Below are 6,648 nucleotides of genomic sequence, written 5' to 3'. Positions count from 1 at the left end.
GTGATCCGCCCGTCTCGGCCTCCCAAAGTGCTGGGATTACAGGCTTGAGCCACCGCGCCCGGCCAAAAAATTTTTAAAATTAGCTGAGCATGGTGGCACACGCCTATAGTCCCATCTACTTGGGAGGCTTAGGTAGAAGGATCACCTGAGCCAGGGAGGTCAAGGCTGCAGTGAGCCGTGATCACACCACTGCACTCCAGCCTGGGCAACAGAGTGAGATCCTGACTAAAAAAATTTAAAAACTCATCAGAAAATACTGTCGCTCGATCTTCAAAATACATCCAGAAGTCATACACTTTTCACAAGTCTACTAGCAAATGGATGTAAGCACCATCATTTCTCACATGAATAATTAGCATCATAGCCTCCCACCTATCTCGTTATTTCTAGCCTGTTGTCCCAATCTACTGTCCACAAAGGAGTCTTCTGTCCTTTTACCATGCAAATAATGCACTATGGGAGGCCCAAGTGGGAGGACTGTTTGAACTTAGGAGTTTGAGAAAAGCATGGGCAACCCAGAGAGAGCTGTCTCTACAAAGCAGAAATCAAATTTTTTTAAAAAAGGAAGAAGAGAAAATGCAAATCATACCATGTCACTTCTTTGCTCAAAACCATCCAGTGCCTTCCCCATTTCAATTTCAGCCAAAGTCCTTAAAAGGGCCCCAAGGAACACCTTTACGTGCCCCCACCCCTTACTGGTGCACACCTACCACAGAAGTCAAAACAGACAACGTAAACTCTGAATGGGAGGTCCTCAGAAAGATCCGTCCAAGTCCTAACCCCCGGTTCCTGGGGACTGCCACCGAAGATTGCCAGGAGCCACCAGAAGCAAGGAGGAAGTACAGGATGGGCTGTCCCTAAGAGACCCCAGAAGGAACTAACCCTGCCAACCGACATCTTGATTTCAGACTTCTGACCTCCACAACTGTGGCACAATAAATGTCTGTTGTGTTAAGCCATCAAGCATGTGCTTGTAATGGCAGCCCCAGGAAACTGACACACCACTCTAGCCCCTGCTCATTCTGCTCCCACCACGCTGTCTTCCTTGTGTCCACTTTAGGACCCTTCCACTGACTATTCTCCTCTGTCTGGGAAGCTCAGGCTGCAGAACTCCACAGGGCTAACTCCCATACATTTTAGCCTTTTGCTCAAACATCATCCTCTCTATGAGGCCTATCCTGACTCCCCTATTTAAATTGCAACAACCACCATCTTCACATTTCTTTCCAACTCCCTTACAGTATCTATTTTTTTTCCACAGCATTTATCATATTCTAATATACTACATAACATTCTTGTTTATTACCCACTGGATTCCACTAGAATATAAGCTCCACAGAGGCAGGGTTTTTAGGTTTGTTTGGGTTTTTTTTTTTTCTCTTTTGTTCACTGGTATCCTAAATATCTATAAACTATGCCTGGCAGATGGTAGCTATTCAATAAATACGTGCTGATTAAATCTGTTGAACAAACATGTATATGTATATGTCTTTTTCTGGAAACAGAATCCACAGTTTTTATCAGATTAATAAAGTGATCTGCTACCCAAAAAAGGTTTCCAAATCTTTGTTCTCAAGCTTTAAGTGGTTAAGGAAAAGGGAATTCTATCCTAAAAGACCCCAACTCTAAAAAAAGCAAACAAAACCCCAAAAATACTCATACTATGACTTCGTATCTTACAAATGGCAGATACAAGTTTAAATTTCATACTCCCAAAACCTAATTTTGCTAAAGAAAAAAAAGACAGTCCACTACAATTTAATGGCTTGAGAAGTACCCTCACCCACTTTTCACAGAACCTTGTACACTAAAAGGTGTACTCAGGATGAGCTTATGTCTCTACCAACTTAAGCAACAAAGGGTGGCCATCAGTGTGAAGCATTCATATGAGTCAATCAAAGTTCCATACAGCTCAAGAACATGATCCAATGCTCCACCTAGGTAAAATCCTATCCAAAGTAGGGGAGCAGAACCAAAGTAAGTCATAACCTGTCTAGCATCTATCCTTACTATGGAATGAACAGATGTTTACTCAAAATACAACACTGTTTTTAAGACCTTGAGAAACCATAGAAGAGATGTCATTTACACACGCCTTCAGCATGAACCATAAAGCGTAACAATGAAAGGCAGTCAAGCATAGGAAAACCTGTTAATGGATTCTGATAACAGCAGAAAGGCACTCACTACATTCCTTATTATTCCTGCAACATATTTCACAGTTACTACTAAACAGGTCTAGGCTAACACAATCACACCAAACACCAGAATTCAACATATTACTTATTCAAGCATACATTCTTCAGACGTATCTTTTATATTAAATCAATGACCATTACAGAGGAAAACATGCACATCTGCTGTCATGCAATCTTTCTTGTTTCATCAGCAAGCGGATTCACAATGCAACCAAGTCCTAGTCCTTACCTTTTCTGGTTCCATTCTCTAACAGAAGAATTTCAAGGATACAGAATCTATGAAATACTTTGAAGAGAAAGGCATTTTAAACTTTAATTAACTCATAGTTTGCCTTGAGCTGCATTTTTTTGAGACGAAGTCTCGCTCTTGTCCCCCAGGCCGGAGTGCGATGGCAATCTTGGCTCACTGCAACCTCCGCCTCCCCAGTTCAAGCGATTCTCCTACCTCAGCCTCCTGAGTAGCTGAGACTACAGGTGCCTGCCACCACACCCAGCTAATTTTTGTATTTTTAGTAGAGACGGGGTTTCACCATGTTGGCCAGGCTGGTCTCAAATTCCTGACCTCAAATGATCTGCCCACTTCGACCTCCCAAACTGCTGGGATCACAGGCGTGAGCCACCGCGCTCAGCCTGTCTTAAGCTGTTTTTTTAAATACTGGTAAGACTTTCACATCTCAGAACACATCATTTTATCAAATCCCAAACCCAACCACTCTTCATCACCTCTACCACTACCACACTAACTCAGGCCCACAGCATATCCCTTGCAGAGTCTGGCCACACTCCTCATCAGTCTGCCTGCTTCCACTGACTGGCAGCAGTCTGACTTTCTTTGTTTTCAACTTGAGAGCAGTTACTGTTTATTTAAACTGATCAGACTAGAAAAGCAATCTTGGTAGACACCTCAGTTCATTCTCCTAAGAAGCCTGTTGATCTGGCCCTCCCTGTTGCCAGCATCTCCACCTTCTACAAAATGAGTGGTTTATCTTCATTCTATCTTGTGGAGAAAATAATTTGAAGGGCCACAGAAAGTTATTTGCTTTTATTTATTTATTTTTTTTTTGAGATGGAATCTCCCTCTGTCACCCAGGCTGGAGTGCAGTGGCCGGATCTCAGCTCGCTGCAAGCTCCGCCTCCCGGGTTTACGCCATTCTCCTGCCTCCGCCTCCGCCTCCCGAGTAGCTGGGACTACAGGCGCCCGCCATCTTGCCCGGCTAGTTTTTTGTATTTTTTAGTAGAGACGGGGCTTCACCGGGTTAGCCAGGATGGTCTCGATCTCCTGATCTCGTGATCCGCCCGTCTTGGCCTCCCAAAGTGCTGGGATTACAGGTTTGAGCCACTGCGCCCGGCCCGTTATTTGCTTTTTTAAAGTGTTTTCCAACAGTATAGATCTCATGAATCAGATCCTCCATGCAGATGATGTCATATTTACCAAGAGATAGGGCAATCACAGCATTATCTGTCAAAGCAATTTGCTTATTGATTTTGCCATAACCACGCTTGCAGATTATTTCATTTACTGACTTCAGATTTGGGTTCCCCCATGTAATATATGGCTCTACAATCCTCAGCATGTTAACTGATGCCTTGTTGAGCTTCACAAATATTCCAATGAAGATCTGACAAAGGCAAAGAAGCTGCAACACCTTTCGGACCTCTGGGCTCACACCACTGATACCTCTGATCCTGATGACAACAGCCAATTTGGGTTCTGTAGGTACATAGAAGTTGCCAGCTTTCCTTGCCATCCTTGCCATTCGAATTTCAGTTCTGTACATCTGCCTGTATTCCTTATGATAGTGCTTTGCTTTTTCATAGATAAGCTTCCTCCCTGCCTTTCAAAGCATGTTTTGGGCGAACTTCTTTCTTAGGCGCTTGATCTTCAGTTCTGTGAAATTCCTTTGCTTTTTCTTAAGGGTTTCTGGCACAGCGGGAACCTTCTTCTCTTCAACACCCTCCAGGGTTCCAGCTGGTAAAGAGCACAGTCTAACTTTCACACAGCAGCCAAAGTGATCTTTGTAAGACAGAGATCAGATTCTGTCACACATACCCTGATGAATACCTTCCAGTGGCACTATACTTGGAATGAAAGCCAGAGTCTTAGCATGGTCCACAGCGAACTTTATGACCTGGCTCCTGCCCCTCTTTCCTGGTATCACCTCCTACTGTTCTCCCAGAGTTTTTCCACTGTTCCTTGACCAAACCAACAGGCTTCCACCTCGGAGCTTTTGCATTTGATGTTATCTCTGCCTGGAAAGCTCTATTCCTATACCTCTGCATGGTTCCTTAGCCTGTTCAAGGCCTTGTTCAAATGTCACCTCTTCAGAGAAGCCATCCCTGAATAACCTACTTAAAATGGTACCATCCGCACACCCTGTGTCTCTCTGAGTATCACGGTTGCCTCATTTTATAATTTGTTTAATCTGAGTCAGAACTGAAGCATTTATTTCCCTGTAAAATGAAATCTGGGCAGAACAAATGCTATTTTACAGGCCACTCATTTTGAAGTTAAACACAATATATAAACAAACATACACACCTTTAAAAAAAGAAAAAAAAAATGTGCTTTGGCCAGGCACAGTGGCTCACGCCTATAATCCCAGCACTCTGGGAGGCCGAGGCGGGTGGATCACCTGAAGTCAGGAGTTCCAGACCATCCTGGCCAACATGGTGAAACCTCGTCTCTACTAAAAATACAAAAATTAGCCAGGCATGGTGGTGGGTGCCTGTAATCCCAGCTACTCGGAAGGCTGAGGCAGGAGAATGGCTTGAATCTGGGAGGCGGAGGTTGCAGTGAGCCAAGATCGTGCCGCTGTACTCCAGAGCCCGTCAACAGAGCAAGACTCCATCTCAAAAAAAAAAAAAAAAAAAATTATTTTAATTAGCTGGGTGTGGTGGCACAGGCCTGTGTTCCCAGAGGCTGAGGTGGGAGGGCTGCTTAAGCCTGGGAAGTCAAGGCTGCAATGAGCTATGACTGTCCCACTGCTCTCCAGCCTGGGCCACAGGGCAAGACCCTGTCTTAAAACAAACACATAATAACAAACCAAATAAAACTGCTCTGCCACTTCCTAGCTGAGTTACTCTGGGAAAGTTATTGAATCTCTCCATGCCTCCATTTTCCCACAATAATAAAATGAGGGTAATACCTGTTACATAGGATTGTGATAAAGATTAAATTCATCTAGAATGCCTGGGTAAATACTTAGCATAAAATAGATTTCCAAAAATGTAAGGCCAATTTCCACTAAGGCCTATTCCTTAGAAAGAAAACTGAAGACACATAGGAATTGTCATTCCATGTACTGATCTAATTACCAAATCATGAAACATCTTAATACAAAAGAGAAATCGCAAGGAAGGAAGTGAAGTTACTGCCTCATGGTTTTACTGACAAGCAGTTTTTAAATTGCAGGTTGACAGAGGGATTTGGGGTACCCATTAATCCCCTGAAATTATACCTGACTTTGAGGCAGCGTGTTACTTCTATAAATGTCTTCACTGAATTTCCACTAGCTCCAACCCTATTTCTCTATTCTCCTTTACAGCAAATATCCTCAAAAAGGTGCTATACTTACTCTCTCAAATTCTGCTTTCATTCTCTCTTAAACCCACTCCAGTAAGAATGTTGAACCAAACCCTCCACTGAAACTAATCTTGCCAAGATCATCTCTCCACATTGCTAAATCCAATGATAAGTTCTCAGTCCTAAGCTAATTTTTAGCAGATTTTTGACACACTTCATCTGCCCCTCCTGCTTGAATACATTTTTCTCATCTGGCTTCCAAGATGCCATATAATATAGTCTATGATTTCTTGGTTTTCCTCCTTTTTTGCTGATCTCTTCTCAGCTTTTGTTGCTGACTGTTGTCTCAGACTTTTTAACATCCCTGGACTTTGTCCTTGAACCTTTTCTCTTCTCTCCCCTGTACTCCACTGGTAATCTCCTCTGGTTTCCCAGCTTTACTTTACTTACACTTGCCACACACTCACAACTATGTATCTCCAATCCAGGTTTCTCACATGAATTCCAGACTCTCACACCATCTTAAAACTGTCTACTTGGCATCTCCACTTGAGTATCTAATACTGCGTTAACCTCAGTGTGTCCAAACTAAGCTCAAGAGGCCAGGTGCGGTGGCTCACGCCTGTAATCCCAGCACTTTGGGAGGCTGAGGTGGGCAGATCACTTGAGTTCAGGAATTCGAGACCAGCCTGGCCAACATGATGAAACCCTGTCTCTACTAAAAATACAAAAATTAGCTGGGTATGGTGGCAGGCACTTGTAGTCTCAGCTACTCAGGAGGCCGAGGCAGGAGAATCACTTGAATCCGGGAGGCGGAGGTTGAAGTGAGCCAAGATTGCGCCACTGCACTCCAGCCTAGGCGACACAGTAAGACTCGATCTTAAAAAAACAAACAAACAAACAACCTGCTCTAAACACAGCCTTCCC

At 43.6% G+C, this 6,648-nt stretch overlaps 1 protein-coding gene and 1 pseudogene across 1 annotated transcript in view; both read right to left on the bottom strand.

Annotated features, from left to right (window-relative positions):
- Positions 1 to 6,648, bottom strand: part of RERE (arginine-glutamic acid dipeptide (RE) repeats) — a 483,164-nt gene that overhangs the window by 444,711 nt on the left and 31,805 nt on the right. The window lies entirely within an intron of this gene.
- The window catches only part of LOC105509170, a 5,304-nt pseudogene continuing 1,758 nt past the window's right edge, over positions 3,103 to 6,648 (bottom strand).

The sequence above is a fragment of the Colobus angolensis genome, unplaced genomic scaffold, assembly GCF_000951035.1.
Source record: "Colobus angolensis palliatus isolate OR3802 unplaced genomic scaffold, Cang.pa_1.0 Scaffold170, whole genome shotgun sequence".
Taxonomy (NCBI): Eukaryota; Metazoa; Chordata; class Mammalia; order Primates; family Cercopithecidae; genus Colobus; species Colobus angolensis.
This window is presented reverse-complemented; position numbering and strand designations above follow the sequence as displayed.